Consider the following 20,203-nt stretch of genomic DNA (forward strand, 5'->3'; position numbering starts at 1 on the left):
ATCGAGGTGCCCAGCGACAGGGGGTTAAAAAAAATCTTTTGCCTTCTCTTTCTTAAGAAAAATCTTTTGCCTTTAGCCAGCAGATTGGTGGAACAGACTTCCATCCTTTGGTCGAGATTCAGAAACGGGTACCCCTTCCAGACTGCTAGCGATATGGTCGTGATTGACGGGGGCTGACTCTGTCCAGTGTCACGTGATCTCCTTAACAGACAGAAACAGCTGGCATGGGTGTCACGCACTGGAAACACGAGGCATGCTGAGGTTTTTCTGGGTTACGAAACCGAAAAATTAAAACGAAAGAACTTGTTTATTGGTATTGTTCTCGGCTGAATAATTCCTGGGGTCTGGGGCAGTAGCCCCCTGAAAAAAAATTAAAAAAAATAATAAAAATGAAAATTTTTTAAAAAATAAAGTAACTTAGCTCTGTGATTGGCTGATTACGATTGCGTAATCACATTTTGGTCAGTTCTTGATTTGTGTGGATGCCTGTTGCTTGCTGCCATGAAATCTCCTTTGTCACAGGTATTTTTCACAGGAAACCGGGGCAAACACTAACAAAATCAAGGGAACATGGAGTGCCATTAACCGATGAGTTGAGTGGTTTTTCTTTGTCTCAGTTCAATCTGATTGTTTTTCATAGAAATAGCATAGAAAAATGTGCATTTTTGTTTTTGTTTCGTAAAATTTCCTGTAAAATTACCTTTTCTTTTTCTTCTTTTCAGCCTTTCTCGTTGTTAATGCTCGTAAAATAGCACAGAAAAACGTGCATTTGTTTTTTCAAATGTTGATTTGCCGTTCCTTTTCATTCGTTCTATTTATCCTTAAATTACCTTTTCCCCTTTTCTTTTTCAGCTCCAATTTTGTGGGAAAAAAACAGCAGGGGTTAGGGGGCAGCAGCCCCCACCGAAATTTTTTTAAAACAAAACATTTCTGTATTCACTTGCATTAGAAATTATCGTTGTTAATGATCGCGAAAGTCTAGTTATCTATGGGCGAGAAGAAACAGTGGTTGCATTTCGTGTAAATTTTTGTTTCTTGGTTTTTTTAAAAATTGCCTTTTTTTTTTTTTTCTTCATTTCAGCTCTGCTTTTGTGATGTCTCATGACATACTGCGATCCCCGAATATTTTTCCTTTTCAGCTTTTGTGTTTTATTTTTAAAAATTTTTGATTTGCCGTTCCTTTTCTTTCGCCAAATTTCCTTTTAAATTACCTTCTCCCCTTTTCAGCTATATCCGACTTATTCAAATGTCACGTAACATTTTGTGATCGCGAAAAATTTGCATTTTTGTAACTTGAACTTTTAAATTTGTTTTGTTTTCAGCCACCATATTTGTTGCTGTGCCAAGTGCTGTCCGTGTATCACTTGACATCCACCGGGCAAGGAGAGGAGGGGGAATGCAGCGAGTCGGCAAAGTCAACCTGTCAATCATTGCTTTCCCCCTCCTCTCCGCCATTTTGAAAGGGGTATCCCTTTCTGAATCTCTACCCATCCTTTGTTGTGGAAGTTGATAGCCTAAATAAATTTAAGGCTGAGCTGGACAGGTATCTGGCAGGAACAGAGGGTTGAAATGGGAGCTTTTTTTTTTTTTTTTGTCTTAAGCTTGCTTTCTTGTATCATATGCCTCTACTAATGCCTCAATTATCCAAAAGATTAAAAACCTATTCTATGCTTTAGTATAGTAAACAATCACGCGCGATGATACATAAGTGCACGTGCTTTGGGTGGCCAAGATTCAAACCCATTAATGCTAAATACGGTGCTGTTTCTTGTATTCTTTCGATCTTGTGAACTCCTCTGACCATGTGGTTGTTCCGGAGTACAAACAGAAAATTTATTGTAATCGTTCCTCCTGTACGCCACTGAGAAAGTTGTAGTGTTACGGTTACATTTTGTATAAGAAAATGCAAGTGGCAATTTTTTTTTTTTTTTTATATCTGCCATTTCTACACAGTTAAAACCTATTAAATCTATTTATAGGGCAAGATAAATGGCATTGGGAGAGGTGAAGTGGAAGTGGTTGTTTTTTTATTTATTATTTATTTATTTTTATTTTATTTTATTTTTTTTTTTGGCTGATGCTGCATATGCTTGCTTTCTTGCATCAAATGCCTCTACTAATGCTAATGCATTAAAAGTCAAAAAAAAAAGTAAAGTGCAGCCATTATCAACCCACTGCAGGATGGAAGCCTCCTCAACAATTCATGCTGAGGGAAATGGACCATAATCTGCCACACTGGTCCAGTGCGGGTTGGCAGATCGACCGTATTCAGCAATCAGGGGCTTGAACCCCGGTTTACTCAAAGAGCGTGTGCTACTGCACTCCCGCTCCTGCCCACTCGGCTCCCCTCGTAAAGTCATGTATGATGAAAAACGTTTTCTTATTGCTCACTAAGAAGTCTAGCACTATACTCTTAATTAAATTCGGTATGCCTACTCTCTTGAACTGACAAATTCAAACATACCACAAGGGGCAATTTCTTTTTCTAATCATTTAAACCAAAAATCAAATTTTAACATCACAATAGAAAATATAAAAAAAAAAAAAAGCTATAATATATAAAGGTTTATGTTCATTGACGAATATAAAAAGCAGTAGTGTCAGCAACTTACATGTAACTGGTTCTTTTATCTTTTCTTCACACATCGTTAATAAAAAATTATAATTTATATAAAGAGTACAGCAGAGCAAGCCAATATTAAAAATTACATAGTTGTTTTTCACCAACGAAAACCACAAATCGAGCGCACATCATTAAAAATACTACTACATACATAGTAGACACGATACCTGGAATTGTCTCACGATCACTTTTCTGCTTCACTTAAGAAATCGCCATCTCACGGCATTAATTATTATTATCATAAATAAAATTTCTATTAAACGTGGTGTAATTGTTACTGGCTGTTTATTGTTTCTAGTAGGGTTTTAAGAGCATCAGCATCTAAAGCCATGTTGTAAGCCAAGAGGCTCACATCTGGTGAGTATAGGCTTAGTATAGGCTAAATATTCATAAACTGGCTGCCATGTTCTAATTGATAGAAATAGCACAACGTATTTATTTCGAACTGATAGCGTAAGGTATAATGTAAAACTAGATAACGTTATACGATGCACTGCATTAGGAATCTGTTAGCTTCGTATAGTATTATCAATTAATTAAAATTAATATTAATCTTATTAACTTCAATTTTTAATTAAACTGTATTTAAAGGGAAACCATGACCCACAGACTACAGCTGCGAAGCAAAGATCACAGACTAGCGAGAGTGTTGTGACTCGGGGGAGAAACGAAGGGGGCGATTCTCCAACATCAATTTAAAAAAAATGTGCGAAATGTTTGCTGAACTTTCTAAAATGGGACATGATCTAGCCAATGAGGATGTCTTTGTGTGTGCTAGATGCCTAGAGTCTTAATAAATTAAGTCTTCTGATGGGTGTCTATAAGAGCTTGAGGTGTAGGGTTAACGACCACGAAAAAATTAATATGAGGGCCCGTCGAGCTCTCAGCTGCCCAGCTCAACGGCAGAGCTCACTCCTGTGCATCAGGCAACACAGAGGCAATCTCCAAGGCACAATACGCTGGTCCCGAAGGAACTAGTTATTGATGGTGACTCCATTGTCAGGGAGACGGAAAATATACAATTCAAAAGGGATGGGTGGAACAGGACAAGGGTATGTCTGCCAGGAGCAAAAGTTGATGACGTTGTAGAGCATATATCTTTTAAGGGCACAAAATGTGATATTGTTGTACACGTTAGAACTAATGACATTAAGATTAATAGATCTGCAGATTTACTTAACAAGTACAGGTCAATATTGAAAAAAAGTCGCGAGTTAGAGTTGATTGTAAAAGTGTCTGCAATTCTGCCCAGACAAGATAGGAGGGAGTATATGATGAAAACTTTGCCGATCAATTCGGTCCTGGAGAGAGAGTGTAATGCTAGAGGGGTAAAATTTTTTCCAGCCTGGTCTGCGCTTGTTGCAGGAGATACCGCTTCTACAGGGATGGGGTCAGTGGTGGGATTCAGCCGGTTCGCACCGGTTCGGCAGAACCGATACCTAATTTTTTGTTGAGTTCGGCGAACCGGTTGTTAAAATGGCACTTGTGATCAGGGTTCTCTCTAAGGTGGGCGCCTGGTATTCTATGTCATTTATTAATTCAGCAAGAAATTTTCGTTTAGTATCGATAAAATTAAGAAAATGTATGTTCTGACTGATATTTATCAATGGTATAAGCATAGTGCTTTGTTTATAAAAGTTTATGATATGACCACACGTGGACAGAACCAGTAAAAATATTAAAATATATTCAAATCCTGCTCTATAATATATTAAAATAAAACATTTTAAAAATTTTTTGCAGTAGCCCTTAAAAGGATGAAAAGGCAATAGAGTTTGACAGATTTTTTTCAATAAGAAACCAAAATCAGAATTTGTTGTATTAGAATTGGCCTTGGATTCAGTTACATCACCAACAATTTTCGTTGAACTAGTTGAATTGGAAAAACAAGATGCAGAGACAATATGTTCTTCAGTTATGGAAAGTTTTTAAATAATGTTGGGCTTACTAAGAACTACATAGAAAAAAATTTAATAGGATTTTGCTCCGATGGTACCAGCGTTATGCTTGGGGGAAAATCTGGAGTGAGCACTAGGATTGCAAAAGAGTTTCCAAACATAATAATATGGCACTGTTTAAATCATCACCTCCATCTTGTTTTAGATGATTCCATAAAGGAAACAAAGCAAGTAAATCATTTTAAAATATTTATTGATAAGGTATATACTATTTTTCATCAATCCAATAAGAACCAAATTGAACTTTCCAAAATATCCGAACAACTTGGAATTGAAATTATAAAGATTGATAGTTTGGGACCAAGATGGACTACCTGTAGTTTAAGGTCAACCCTAGCTGTGTGGCGCGCTTATCCAGCGCTACATCACTATTTTTATTCAAATAAAAAGTACTTAGGTATGGCTGCCCATCTTGAAAATATATATTTTATAACTGATTTGGCATTGATGATTGATATTTTCAATGAAATTTCTCTTCTTTCAAATGCACTGCAAGCAAGAAATATAGACATAATAAAGGCTGAAAAATTCGTGATAAGATCTATTAAAGCATTTCAAATGCTTGGAAAGGAAATGGGTCCATACGAAAAAAAAGTTGATGAATTAATTACTTCAGAAACCTTCAAAAATATAAAATTTGTAGAAAATCATCGATTTGTCTCGGGCTTCCTCGAGAAAGACTTTTAGAAAACATCGTAACGAATTTGAATAAAAAAAGACTAATGGATTGTGAACATTTAAAAGCAAGTTGTAACCAATTTCAAGATAGGAATAAATTACAATTTCTCAATTTTTTGGAGCCAGATTACTGGAATATTGAAGAAGTACTAGTTCCATGGAAAGCAGCTGAAGAACAATTGCTCGTATTTAATGACATTTTTAATTACCAAATTGATATTAATGATTATCGAGATTTCTTGGAAAACGTTTTAAAAAATTCCCAGAATTATGCAATTCCTGAAAGTGTTCAAAGAGCTAAAAATATTGTCAGAACAATTGCTGTAAGTTCAGCAGAAGCGGAAAGGGGTTTTTCAAAGATGAACATAATATGTTCAGAGAAGAGAAGTCGCCTAACTGTTTCTAATATATCAAACACTATTAGTCTAGACTATTAGACTATTAGTCTAATCGGCCTACCTCTAAAGGAATGGGATCCTACTCCTACAGTGGTTAAGGATAAATCATTCAGCCGATGATGCTCGGATAAAAGGGAAGAAAATTGCAAGCGAGGACGCCAATCAAGAAGCAATATGGAAATATCTTAAATAACAGTTTTAGTTTTTTGTCAGGTATTATTTAATATTTTTTCATTAATATTTTAACACTCTTTCTTATAACATAATCTAGATTTGCGGACCTCTTTTATTGTTCTTATTTAAGTATTAACTGCATGAAAGAATAAACTACCTTTCGGTATATAGTTTTTTTTATACTTAGAACGGTCATTAGGGCAGCGAACCGGTTGTTAAATTATTTGAATCCCACCACTGGATGGGGTACACTTAAATAGAAAGGTTGCAAGAATATTTGCTGATGCTATCGAGGCAGTGTTAGATGGTTCGGAAAACTGCTAGCTTGGGGGATACAGACTGAAAGGTTAACAGTGGGCACAAGCAAAAGTGATTCTTGCACTGCTTCTATTGGATTTGGCGCCTCCGTAGCCAGGTGGGAAGGAGCAGCAGTGCGTAGCACACGCTTCTTGATTAGACCGGGGTTCGAGCCCGTCACCACCAAATACGGAGGATGCGGAAAGGTCATTCAGGGAATGACCACCGCATATCCCGGAGCAATATGGCCTTAGTTGCTAATGCTCCTAAAAACCAAATAACAACAACAACAAGCTTCTATTGGAATGAGCAGCAGCATAGAAATTAAGACTGAAGATTTCCAGTACTGTTGGGAGTCATAGCGGAACAGATATATACATGGGCAGTGTTAGGGTAACTAACAGTAGAAACAGGTGCATGTACACCAATTCTAGGAGAACAGTTAGTAAATTTGATTAGATTGAAGTGCTAGTTAAGACATCAAAGGCAGATATTGTTGGTAAATCAGACACGTGGGGTTACACAGATATAAGCAGTGCATAACTGGAAGTTAGGGAGCACAATCTGTACAGAAAGGATAAACAGGACAGGAAGGGAGAAGTTATACTGTTAGTTAAAAAAAATCTAAAGAAGTGCATCGAATTGATGTTGGTGGACAATGCAATATAGTTTGTTTGGTGTGATATAAGCACTGGGAAAGGAAAAATGTGAGAAGGTGTGTGTTATAGACCTAATGAATCTGATGAGTATAATGAGCAATTGTGGAGAGAAATAGTGAGTTTGTAAATTAGAATGTCTTATAAAGGGGGATTTTAATTTTTTCCAGATATTGATTGGAACTTGTGGGTGCTTACTCGCACACTAGCAAGACTTTTTTGGATTTATTGGTTGATTCTTTTCTACAGCAGCATGGTAGAGAGACAACCAGAGGGAATAATACTCTTGATATGATTATCAGCAGTGATTATTCATGCATAAAGAATTTGCAGATAAAGGAACTACTGGGTGACAGTGATCACAATGTACTGATATGGGAATTACTTAAAGATGCAACTACCATCAAGGCTAAAGATGAGGGCTTTTGCTTTCATAAAGGTCACTACGGGCATCTCAAAGTGTTTCCAAATTCTGTACAGTGAGATCAACTGATGATGTTACCAACGTTGAATTCTAAATGGGAAGCGTTCCGGGACTTAATCTTGGAGGCCACTAGACTTTTCATTCCAACTAAGAAATACGGTTCAAGCCTAAATGGATGTCAGATGAATTAATCAGGCTCGTGGCTTAGAAGAAAATGTATGGGATGCCTATAAATTATCAGGCGACACGGAAGCCTATGGCAGATATAAACTAGTCTGTAATCAAGTCACAAAGAAGATTAGGCAAGCCATGGTAGATTACGAGAAATCTTTGGAAAAGGATTCTAAGAACAACAGTAAGGATTCTTCTCTAATATAAACTCTAAAAGGAAGGGGATGAATCAGATTGGTCTAGTTGATATCGGTGGTTCGAATTTTGATTATCCTGCTCACACAGCTAACAACTGAATAAGTATTTTCCCTCCTACATTCACACATGAGGACTTATTAAGGGAGGAAAAGGCCAAAAGTTTATCAAACTAACAGGGTGCTTAATGATTTTGTAATAAATGAAAGCAATTTGGAGGAGAAATTGTTGAAGTTAAACATAAGGAAGGCATCTGGGGTTGACGGGATCTATCCAGTTATATTATAGGAGGCAGCAAAGGAAGTAAGCAAAAGTTTACCCATAATCATGAGAACTTCCTTGTACTTGGGGGGAAATCCCCATGGACTGGACGTGTGCAAATGTATCTCCAATTCACAAAGGGGGTTCAAAAGGTGACACAAGTAATTGCAGACCTGTTAGTTTAATTTTTGTTCCGGAGAAAATAATGGAGTTACTGGTTAAAGAAGCATTGCAAGATTTATCTAGACATGACCGCAGTAATAGTTGAGACACAGCATGAGGTTTTTAAAGGGAGGTCTTGTCTAGCCAATTTCATTGGACAGTATTATGTGATCACAAAGGAACTGAATGTCAAAATTAATTTTGATACCATATACTTGGATTTCAGGAAAGCTTTTGATACTGTTGCACATGGAAGATTGCTGTACAAATTGGAGAGGTATGGCGTTAATTGTAAGTCGATACATTGGATAAAGGGATGGTTGAGTGGGAGACGACTGAGTGGTAATCAATGAACACTGCTTTTTATGGAAAAATGTTATTAGTGAGGTTCCCCATGGTTCAGTACTGGGGCCATTGTTGTTCTATGTATTCATCAATGATATTGATGAAGGTATATCAGGCTTAATGTTCAAGTTTGCAGATGACACAAAGGTTGGCAGGGTTGTTAATGACAGTAAGGACAGTATGCTACTCCAACTGGATCTAGTGTTCCACAGGTCTTCCCGTTATCGTGTGCTTGCTTGCTGGGTAATGCTCTACTAAGGGAGAATACTATTGCTCATCATTCAATGTGTACAATAAGGTTTCCGGGAAAGTTCAAGCACTAATATTGATGTTCCAGAAAACGCCTGTGTTTTATATGATTGACTAGTGGTTTAATTTTAGGACAAACATATCGTGTTCTCAAGACCTCTTCTGAATCGTGGAGAATAAGCTCGTAACATAAAGAAGGCGCTGTGTAATTCACTCTGAGCTCCTCCCAGTAGTTAGACGTCAGAGTGCCGCAAAATTATGGTTCTTTTACTATAACTTGTGCGGTGGATAGTGTGTAGCAAGAGAATGACTAAGGGGCAAGGATGAATAAACAAAACATGATTTATTACGTATATCTTACAAAATGGATAAAAGTGACAAATTATTGCAACTTAATATATCAAAAAGGTAAAACTCTATACTTTAATTACAACATAACTCTCGGTTAAAATATTGATGGTACATGTATACCAATTGGCTTACGTTCTTCACGTGGCCTTTGGTAGGTAGCTATTGCTCGTACTCTCAGGAATTGACAAACATCTCGCTATCCAAGTATTTAGGTACCAGTGCAAAGTTGACATATAAGTTTGACAATAACTGATAGTAATGCATTTAATAGTGGTTCTTATTGGTAATAAATCCTCGGGTCTAAGCGCCATAAAATAGACACTTATCATAGTGTGTACCTAGGACGAGGGATGTCTATTAACGACATAGGTAAATAAAGGGTAGGTCTGATTGTTTGACAGTTTCATTCCGGTAAATATCAGGAAATTAGGGTGGACTCACCAGAAAACTCCTGGTTATGTTCCGGGGTTTGATAATTCTGGATAGGGGCAACACATCAACTCTCGAGACGTCCTCTCTTTGTCAGATGATCTCACCAGAAAAAAGAAAATCTTCCGCGTTCCGCTCTCTCGGTTTCTTGTTCTCTCTCTCTCAGCACACCAACAACAACCACAACAAAGCCACCCCTTTTCCTTCTCCCCTCTCCATATATATATATATATGTCCTTTTTTCTTTGAGTTCCCCGATCTTGTATTGGTTCACAGGTCAGCTTTACGGGAAGAAGAAAAGCCAGGGACTGTCATCTAGGAGACCTGATACAGCCAAAAATGGGATTTATGAGGAGCAAGGGGAACTTCATATCTGCATGGAGTTACGTCTCCGAACTGCACTGCCCAGCGGAGGTTACCAGACATAAAGTTCGCCCACTCCTACACAATGAATCTACAAACAACAAGCACCACGTAGTTACCTGGTTCAGATTACACTAAAAATTATGTTTCTTACTAATGTTACTCTCTTTTCCCCGAAGAAAGTCACATACTTTCTTACCGTTTTCATAAATATTACGTGCATGACGTTCGTCCGATCCGATCGAGTGACGATCACTTGCTGTGATCCAACCGGACTCATTACGGTGGAATAATGTTTCAACTGCTGTTTTCCCTAGCGCGGCATCAACGAGCGCGTGCTAGAGCAAAACAAAAACAGCCTTCAGAGGAAGTAGATGTTGTTCTACAAATATAGTAGTGGCAAAAGTATAGGGTGACTTGGAGCGGTGACTGCTCTCAAAGGCGAATAAAAAGTAAAAATGAAGGCATTTTTACACTAGACAAGTTAGGGAAATGGGCTGAGAAGTAGCAACTGAAGTTTAAAATTGACAAATGATGACTGGAATTTGTGATTGGTCACTTACACATTAGCAAGGCTTTTGTGGATTTATTGGATGGTTGTTTTCTAAATCAGCATGTTCTGGAGGCAACTAGAGGGAGTAATACTCCTGAACTAATTATATCAGTAGTGATTCTTCATGCATTAAGAATGCACTAGGTGTCAGTGATCACAGTGTGCTGAAGTGGGATTTACTCAAAGCTGTAACTACCGTCAGGGATAAAGGGAAGGATTTTTCTTTCGTAAAGGCGACTACATTGGCCTGACACAGTATTTAAATTCTATACAGTGTAACCAACTGATGATGTTACCAACAGCAAATTCAAAATGGGAAGCATTCAAAGAATTTATCTTGGACGCTACTAGGCTTTACATACCAAATAAGAAATATTGTTCAAGGTTTAGGCCTAAATGGACGTCAGATGAACTAATGAGACATATAGCAGAGAAAATGCATGGGATACATATAAATTAATGAGTAATATTGGAAGCTTATGATAGATGTAAGCTGTTCTGTAACCAATTCACAAAGGAGATTAGGCAGGCAAAGGCAGATTATGAGAAATCTTTGGCAAAGGATGCAAAGAAAAACATCAAAGAGTTCTTTACCTATGTAAACTCTAGAAGAAAGGGATGAATCAAATTGATCCACTGGATATTGGTGGTTCAACTGTTGATGATCCTGCCAGGTGGCTAACAAACTAAATGATTATTTTGCATTCTACATTCACACATGAGGAGTTATTCAGGGAGGGGAGTTCCAGAGGCGAATTAAACTCTCGCAGTGAGCTAGATGGTTTTGTGAAAACAGAGATGAAAGTGGAGGATCAATTGTTGAAGATAAATATAAAAAGGCACCAAGGGTGGATGGGATCTATACAGTTAAATTAAAGGAGGCAGCAAAGGAAGTAAGCAAACCCCTAGCCATAATTATAAGAGCTTCTTTGTACTCAGGAGAGGTACCCATGGATTGGAGACGTGCAAATATGACCCCAGTTCATAAAGGAGGGTCAAAGGGCGACACAACTAATTACAGACCTGTTGTGTATAATTTCTGTTCCAGGAAAATTAATGGAGGCATTGGTTAAAGAAGCACTGCAGGATCATCTAGACGAGACTTCAGTTATGCTTGGAAACCATGCTTGGACACAGCATGTTTCAGTTAAGAGAAAGTCTTGCCTGCCCAATTTGATTGGATACTATGTTGTGGTCACAAAGGAACTGGATGCATGGAATAACTTTGATATCATATATTTGGATCTTAGAAAGGCTTTTGATACTTTTGCACATGGAAGACTGCTGAAAACATTTGAGTAGTGTGGCATTGGTGGCACATTGCTCCTATAGATAAAGGGATGGTTGAATGGGAGAAGGCAGAGAGTGGTAATCCATGGACACTGCTCATTGTGTACTAATGTTATTAGTGGAGCCCGCAGGGTTCAGTGTTGGGTCCATTGTTGTTTTCTGTATTTATAAATGATATGGATGATGGTATATCAAGCTTAATGTCCAAGTTTGCAGCCGATACGAAGATTGGCAGGGTTATTAAGGAAACTAATGGCAGTACGGTGCTGCAACAGGATCTAGAAAAGTTGAGCAGATAGGCTGAGTGGTGGAAAATGAAGTTTAACATTGACAAATGTAAAATACTACATATGGGAAACAGAAGCCCCAGCATAACGTATCAACTCTGTGGTACTACACTGACAGTGGCAGAGAAGGAAAAGGACCTGGGAGTAATTGTGCAGGCATATGTGAAGTTTTCTGTGCAGTGCAGACAGCCTGCAAGAGTAGCTCATGGTGTCTTGTCAATGATATACTGGAATTTTTCTAGCAGGGATAAGTAGGTGATTATCCCCTTGTATAAGGCAATGGTTAGGCCACACCTTGAGCACTGTATACAGGTCTGGAGGCCTCATTTTAAGAATGATGTAGAGCTGTTGGAACGAATACAGAGAAAGGCAACAAGATTAGTGAATGGAACAAAGGGTTGCTCTAATGAAGAAAGGCTTAAATTTTGCAAATTACAGTCTGGAGGCTACGCACCTGCGAGGTGATCTGATTGAGGTGTATATGATGCAAGAAAGCAAAAAAAAAAACACTTCAGTTTCACCCCTCCGTTCGTTCGAAATACCTGTCCAGCTGAGCCTTACATTTATTTAGGCTATCAACTTCCACAACAAGTGATGGAAGTCTATTCTACCAACCAACAACCCGCTAAAGGCAAATTTCCGCACATCTATCCTACATCTGTCTTTCCTCAATTTGAATTTATGCCCTCTCAGGTGATTATTCCGAGCAAGAGGAAGAATCCCATCAGCATTGAGCATGCTCAAACCATTCACGGCTATATACACCTCTATCTGATCACCTCGCCGGTGCCTAGCCTCCAGACACTGTAATTTGCAAAATTTAAGCCTTTCTTCCTAAGAGCAACTCTTTGTTTCATTGACTAATAGTAGTAGTAGTAGTAGTAGTAGTAGTAGTAGTGGCACATGATGCAAGAAAGCAAGTGTAGGAGCTTATGCAGCATCAGCCAAAAAAAAAAAAAAAAATCACACCATTCCCTCCAAATGCCTGTCCAGTTCCTCCTTAAATTTATTTAACCTATCAACTTCTACAACGACAGATGGAAGTTTGTTCCAGCAATTAACCACCCGCTGGCTAAAGGCAAATTTCCGCACATCTATTCTACATCTGTCCTTTCTTAATTTGAACTTATGTCCCCGTAGGTTGGTAATCTGAACAAGTGGAAGGATCCCATCAGAATTCAGCGTGCTCAACCCATTCAAGGCCTTATAGACCTCAATCAGATCACCGCGCAGGTGCCTAGTCTCCAGCCACTGCAATTTGCAGAACTTAAGCCTCTCTTGGTAAGAGAATCCCTTCATTCCCCTCACCAATCGTGTTGCTCTTCTCTGTACACGCTCAAGCAAATCTACATCCTTCCTAAAATGAGGCCTCCAGACCTGTACGCAGTACTCAAGGCGTGGCCTGACCATTGCCTTATACAGAGGGACAATCACCTCCTTTTCCCTGCTAGCAAAATTCCTATATATCATTGACAAAACCCCATGACCCGCCCTAGCAGCCTGTCTGCACTGCTCAGAAAACTTCATATCTGACTGCACAATTACTCCCAGGTCTTTTTCATTTTCTACCACCTTAAGTGTAGTACCACACAGTTGGTACGTTTCTCTGGGGTTATTTCTACCCATATGCAGTACTTTGCATTTGTCAAGGTTGAACTTCAGTTGCCACTTCTTAGCCCATCTGCCCAAATTATCTAGATCCTGTTGCAGTAGCACACTGCCATTACTGTCATTAACAACCCTGCCAACCTTTGTGTCATCTGCAAACTTCGACATTAAGCCTGATATACCTTCATCAATATCATTGATAAATACACAAAACAACAGTGGACCCAACACCGAACCCTGTGGGACTCCACTAATAACATTAGTCCACGAAGAGCAGCACCCATTGATTACCACCCTCTGTCTTCTCCCACTTAACCATCCTTTTATCCATTGTAGCAACTTACCCTTAATACCATTCTGCTCCAATTTGTACAGTAGTCTTCCATGCGCAACAGTGTCAAAAGCTTTCCTGAAATCCAAGTATATGATATCAAAATTATTTTTTGCATCCAGTTCCTTTGTGACCACATCATAATAACCAATCAAATTTGTCAGACAAGACTTTCCCTTAACAAACCCATGCTGTGTTTGAGTTATCGCTGCAGTCTTGTCTAGATGATCCTGCAATGCATCTTTAACCAGCGACTCCATTATTTTACCCGGAACAGAAGTTAAACTAACTGGTCTGTAATTACTCGTGTCACCCTTCGATCCACCTTTGTGAATTGGGGACACATTTGCACATCTCCAGTCCGTGGGAACCTCCCCTGAGTCCAAGGATGCTCTCATAATTATGGCTAAGGGTTTGCTTAGTTGCTTTGCCGCCTCCTTTAAAATAACTGGATAGATCCCATCCACCCCAGGTGCCTTTCTTATGTTTAACTTCAACAATTTCTCCTCCACTTTGCTCTCAGTTATTACAAAATCATTAAGCACACTGCTACAATTTGATAACCTTCTTCCATTTTCAAATTGTAATAATTCCTCACGTGTGAATGTAGATGCAAAATACTCATTCAGTTTGTTTTCTATCTGAGCAGGATCATCAACAGTCGAACCATCGATGTCAAGTGGTCCAATCATATTCATCCCCTTCCTTTTAGAGTTTATATAAGTAAAGAAATCCTTGCTGTTTTTCTTAGCACCTTTTGCCAAAGATTTCTCGTAATCCGCCTTTGCCTGCCGAACCTCCTTTGTGACCTGATTACAGACTAGCTTATATCTGCTACAGGCTTCTGCGTCGCCTGATAATTTATATGCATCCCATGCATTTTTCTTCTCTGTCACGAGTCTCATTAGTTCATTTGATAACCATTTAGGCCTAAACCTTGAACGATATTTCTTAATCGGTATATAAAGTCTAGTAGCTTCCACGATTAATTCTTTGAATGCTTCCCACTTAGAATTTACTGTTTGTAACATCGTCAGTTGATCCCACTGTACAGAATTTAAAAACTGTCTGAGACCACTGTACTCCCCTTTACGGAAGCAAAAACCCTTTCCTTTACCCCTGACGGTAGTTACCTCTTTGAGTAAATCCCACTTCAGCACACTGTGATCACTGCCACCTAGTGGTTCCTTTATCTGCAAATTCTTAATACACGAATGATCACTGCTGATAACCAGATCAAGAGTGTTACTTTCTCTGGTTGCCTCTCGAACATGCTGCTGCAGAAAACAATCATCCAATAACTCCACAAAAGTCTGACTAGTGTGTGAGTGCCCAACCCACAAGTTCCAGTCAATATCTGGGAAGTTAAAATCTCCCATTATAAGACATTCTGATTTACTGGCCCACTCTATTTCTCTGTACAATTGTTCATTGTACTCATTCAAGTCATTAGGCCTATAACACACTCCTACTCTTATTTTTCCTTTCGCAGTGCTTATCTCACACCAAACTGACTCAACAGAGCACTGTTCATCTATATTAACTGGGTGCACTTCCTTTGATTTTATGTTTTTCTTAATTAACAGCATAACACCCCCTCCCTTTCTGTCCTGTCTATCCTTTCTGTACACATTGTACTCCCCAAATTCCAGTTCTGCATTCCTTATATCTTTGTGACACCACGTCTCTGCTATCCCAACAATATCCGCCTTTGATGTCTTGACCAACACTTCAAATTCATCAAATTTATTTACTATACTTCTAGCATTGGTATACATGCAAGCATACATGCTCCTATGCCTATTCCCTGTTACCCTAACACATCCCATATACCCAACTATTCCATGATGACTGCCATCCGTCCCTGAAACCCCCAACACCCCTCGCTCCAGGTCGCTTCTTATTCTAATAGAAGTTGTGCAAGAATCACCTTCACCTCTGCCTGCGGTTACTGTTAAACTATTAGTCTTTGTATCCCCCCAAACTAGCAGTTTTCCGACCCACCTAACACTGCCTCGATAGCATCAGCAAATATTCTTGCACCCTTTCTATTTAAGTGTATCCCATCCCTGTAGAAGTGTATCCCATCCCTGTAATCTTGTTGCCCTTCTCTGTACTCGGTCCAGCTGCTCTACATCCTTATTGAAATGAGGCCTCCAGATGTAAGATTTAAAATCTTACAAGTAAATTGTATATAAAGATAACAAATCGTCGTTCCTAAACTGAGAAATTTAATAAGAAAGGATACTTTAGGAACAGTTATATTGTAAAATAAAATATAACAAATCAAATAAATTGAACAAAGTTGATCGTTAAATTCTAATCCGTCATCGGAGGAAGGCAAGGGTAGTGGCCCGTAAGCAAATAAGTCTGTCCGTATCGGAAGGCAAGGGTAGTCGCCCGTATGCAAATAAGTCTAATCTGTCATCTGAGGAAGGCAAGGGTAGTGGTCCTTATGCAGATGAGTGAAGTGTAAGGAGAATAAGTCTGTCCGTCGTCGGAAGGTAAGAGTAATTGGCCCGGGTGCAATCGGCTGAAGTGTATGGAGAAATAAACCTAGTCCCTAATAGGGAAGGTAGTGAAAGTGGCCAGCGTGAAAATAAGTAGTGTAAGGAGAAAAATAACCCTAGTCCAGCATCTGAAGGCAGTGATAAAGCCAAGGAAAGAAATAACCCTAGTCCATCATCTGAAGGCAGTGGTAAAGGCAAAGGCGCAGATAAGTGAGCTGAGAAGGTAAAGTTGTAATCCCGAGTCCGCCAGAATAGCTGAACCGAAGGTTAAGTAGCAGTACCGGAGAAGAGCCCATAAATTCCTAAGAGACACAGGGATGCCCTATCCAGACGTAGAAGGACTGTTAGTGAACTAGTATAGTAATTAATTAAAAAAGGGATAGCACTAGAAAGTAAAATGAAAGATAAATTATCTCTGAAGTAGATATACTAACAGAGTTTATTATGTTAAAAAGGGTTAATGTATAATGCAAGGGAAACGAAGGAGTGAGTAATAGATTAAATTGATGTACAAATAGCTATAATGTGTTAGAAGGGTAGTAAAGATTGAGTTATATGAGCAACTCTGTATATAGTGTTTAATTTGATGAAGATTTGTTGATTTATCTGAAAGTCTAATAACAAATAGAGACTTTAGGAAAGTTAAGATTGGTCTACGAGTATATTGTAACAGTGTGGTGAGAACACAGAGCTGAATTATGAAAGTAGCATATTTGATTGTTAATATATGAAACAGAATTGTATACAGGAGTAAGTGAAATAGGTATAGTGATTGTATATGTGTTATGAGTTAGTTAGGGCAAGAAGATTGAATCAAGTGATAATGGTCAACTCAGATTAGCTAGTGAAGGGAAATAGGAATAAGAATAATATATGCAAGGTATCTTTGATTTAACTTTGTATGTCATATTACATGCTATCTAGTTCAGTTGTATCTCATGTTGTATATATATATATATGTAAATAAACTTTGTTGTTTATTAATTAGTGAGTTTTTTATTCTTGAACACTCAGCCATTCCGAAGGGAATTATACATAGTTGAGAAGTTCCCTTGATCCTGAAATTCTCCTGTGAAACAAAGTCAGATGTGTAAGTGGGGGGTATAAGAAATAAGAGGTCTGTATAAATAATAGGGAACAAAATAAAGAATATTTAATATTATCATTAAATAAAAACAAACAACAAAATAAGAATCAAAGACTTCCTCTTAATTCCCCCCCCCCCACACACACACAGACCTGTCTACAGTACTCAAGGTGTGGCCTGACCATTGCCTTATACAAGGGAATAATCACCTCCTTATCCCTGCTAGAAAAATTCCTGTATATCATTGACAAGACACCATGAGCTACTCTTGCAGCCCGTCTGCACTGCTCAGAGAACTTCATATCTGCCTGCACAATTACCCCCAGATCCTTTTCATTCTCTACCACTGTCAGTGTAGTACTACAGAGTTGATACGTTGCTCTGGGGTTGCTGTTTCCCATATGTAGTACTTTACATTTTTCAATGTTAAACTTCATTTGCCACCTCTCAGCCCATCTGCTCAAACTTTTCAGATCTTGTTGCAGCAGTAGTAGTAATGTTGCGTCAGTAGTGTCCTTAAAAACCCTGCCAACCTTTGTATCGTCTGCAAACTTGGACATTAAGCTTGATATACCATCCTCAATATCATTTATAAATACAGAAAACAATAATGGACCCAACACTAAACCCTGAGGGACTCGACTAATAACATTAGTCCAAACAACTGTCTGGACTAATGTTAATGAGCAGTGTCCATTGATTACCACTTTCTGTTTTCACCCCCTCAACCATCCCTTTATCCATAGCAGCAATTTGTGTCCAATGTCACACTGTTCCAATTTGTCCAGCAGTCTGCCATGTGCAACAGTATCAAAAGCCTTTCTAAGATCCAAATATATAATATCAACGTTATTCCTTGCATCCAGTTCTTTTGTGACTACATCATAGAATCAATCAAATTGGTCAGACAAGACTTCCCCTTAACAAAACCATGCTGTGTCCGAGCTATAACTGAAGTCTTGTCTAGATGATCCTGCAGTGCTTCTTTAACCAGTGCCTCCATTAATTTTCCTGGAACAGAAGTTAAACTCACAGGTCTATAATTACTTGTGTCAGCCTTTGATCCTCCTTTGTGAATTGGGGTCACATTTCCACATCTCCAGTCTATGGGTACCTCCCCTGAGTACAAAGAAGCTCTCATAATTATGGCTAAGGGTTTGCTTACTTCCTTTGCTGCCTCCTTTAATATAACTGGATAGATCCCATCCACCCCAGGTGCCTTTCTTGTGTTTATCTTCAACAATTTCTCCTCCACTTTACTCTCAGTTAATACAAGATTCTCTAGTTTACTGCTAGAGTTGAATACACCTCTGGCATTCCCCTCGCAGAATAACTCCTCATGTGTGAATGTCGATGCAAAATATTCATTTAGTTAGCTACCTGGGCAGGGTCATCAACAGTTGACCCATCGATATCAAGTGGACCAATCTGATTCATCCCCTTCCTTCTAGAGTTTACATAAGTAAAGAACTCTTTGCTGTTTTTCTTTGCATCCCTTGCCAAAGATTTCTCGTAATCTGCCTTCGCCTGCCAAACTCCTTTGTAACTTGGTTACAGACCAGCATCTATCATATAGGCTTCTGTGTCACACGTTAATTTATATGTATCGCTTACATTTTTATTCTCTGCCATGTCTCATTAGTTCATCTGACATCCGTTTAGGCCTAAACCTTGAACAATATTTCTTAGTTGGTATGTTTTTCGTAGAAATAAGAAAAACGTGCATTTCATTTTTGTTTCTGTTTCGTCTAATTACCTTTCCCCTAAAATTACCTTTTCTTTTTCATTGTTAATGCTCTAAAATAGCATAGAAATCCATACATTTAAGTACACGTTTTTCTATCTCCGTATTTTTATATTCTCGGGTTTGGTGGACCCAGTTCAAAGGTCAACTAATAAATTCTATAATTTTTACTCTATGGACACAGCTGAAATTCGCTATAGGTGAAGCCAGAAATGTTTTCTTTGATTTTCCCACTTTAATTTTCAAAAATTTCTACTGAATTTCATGCAAATGACAAAAATGTGACATCAAGTATAAATTTTTTTTAGGCCTTTTCAATTTATTTTTATACCCCCGCCCTAACCAGCCTAGAGTTTATGAAACCCGACACAGATTCGTTTCTTGATGTAGAGCGCGCGAATTTATTTTTACAGAGAGCTAATTTTGAACTAATGCTGTAGTGCGTTTCATCTTCAAAGCTTCGAACGCCGTTTTGCCAAAGTAATAATTCCTAAAGTGGAATTGTGATGGTACATTTTTGCTGTTTTCGAGTGAATTAATAGTTTTTGCTGAACGCTACGAAGGGTTTAAACGTCTCACTGTAAACCACTCGATTCATTCACTGACCCGGAAACAGGGGCAAACACAAACAAAATCGAGGGAACATGGAGTGCTATTAAACGGCAACTGTCATTTAGCAAAGTCAACGATCAGTTCGACTCCTACCTCGCAGAGTATGTGCGGCGAAGGAAAAATTCCAGCAGCAGCGATCTACCGCTTGAATTTTTAAAAGCAGCCAGCTCTGTATACAGGGTGTTTCAGTTAAACGTTTCAGAACTTCTAAGAGGGGTAGGGTACATCCTGACAACTCGAAATCATACAGCAATGTGGGGTCGGAAATGCTTTCCGGAAGCGGTGTTGTACACAGAAGCACCATAAAGAAAAGAGACCGTAAGTGAGAAATCGTTTTAAAAATACATGAAAAGAAGCAAAAGGTACATGGATTAAAGTAAATGTTCGAAGTTTCTTCCACGGGCTACAATGCACGCCTCACATCTCCGACGCATGGACATCCGAACA

At 38.6% G+C, this 20,203-nt stretch overlaps 1 protein-coding gene across 1 annotated transcript in view; it reads right to left on the reverse strand.

The window, feature by feature from the left end:
* Positions 1-2,769, reverse strand: part of LOC150084470 (uncharacterized) — a 428,998-nt gene extending 426,229 nt beyond the window's left edge. The window contains exon 1 of the mRNA XM_090375238.1: positions 2,613-2,769. The gene's annotated coding sequence lies outside the window, so the exon portion shown is untranslated. The remainder of the gene's footprint in view (positions 1-2,612) is intronic.
* Between the last annotated feature and the right edge of the window lie 17,434 nt (positions 2,770-20,203).

This window comes from Mastigoproctus giganteus, chromosome 6, assembly GCF_048544385.1.
Source record: "Mastigoproctus giganteus isolate SK-2022 chromosome 6, ASM4854438v1, whole genome shotgun sequence".
NCBI classification, from domain to species: domain Eukaryota; kingdom Metazoa; phylum Arthropoda; class Arachnida; order Uropygi; family Thelyphonidae; genus Mastigoproctus; species Mastigoproctus giganteus.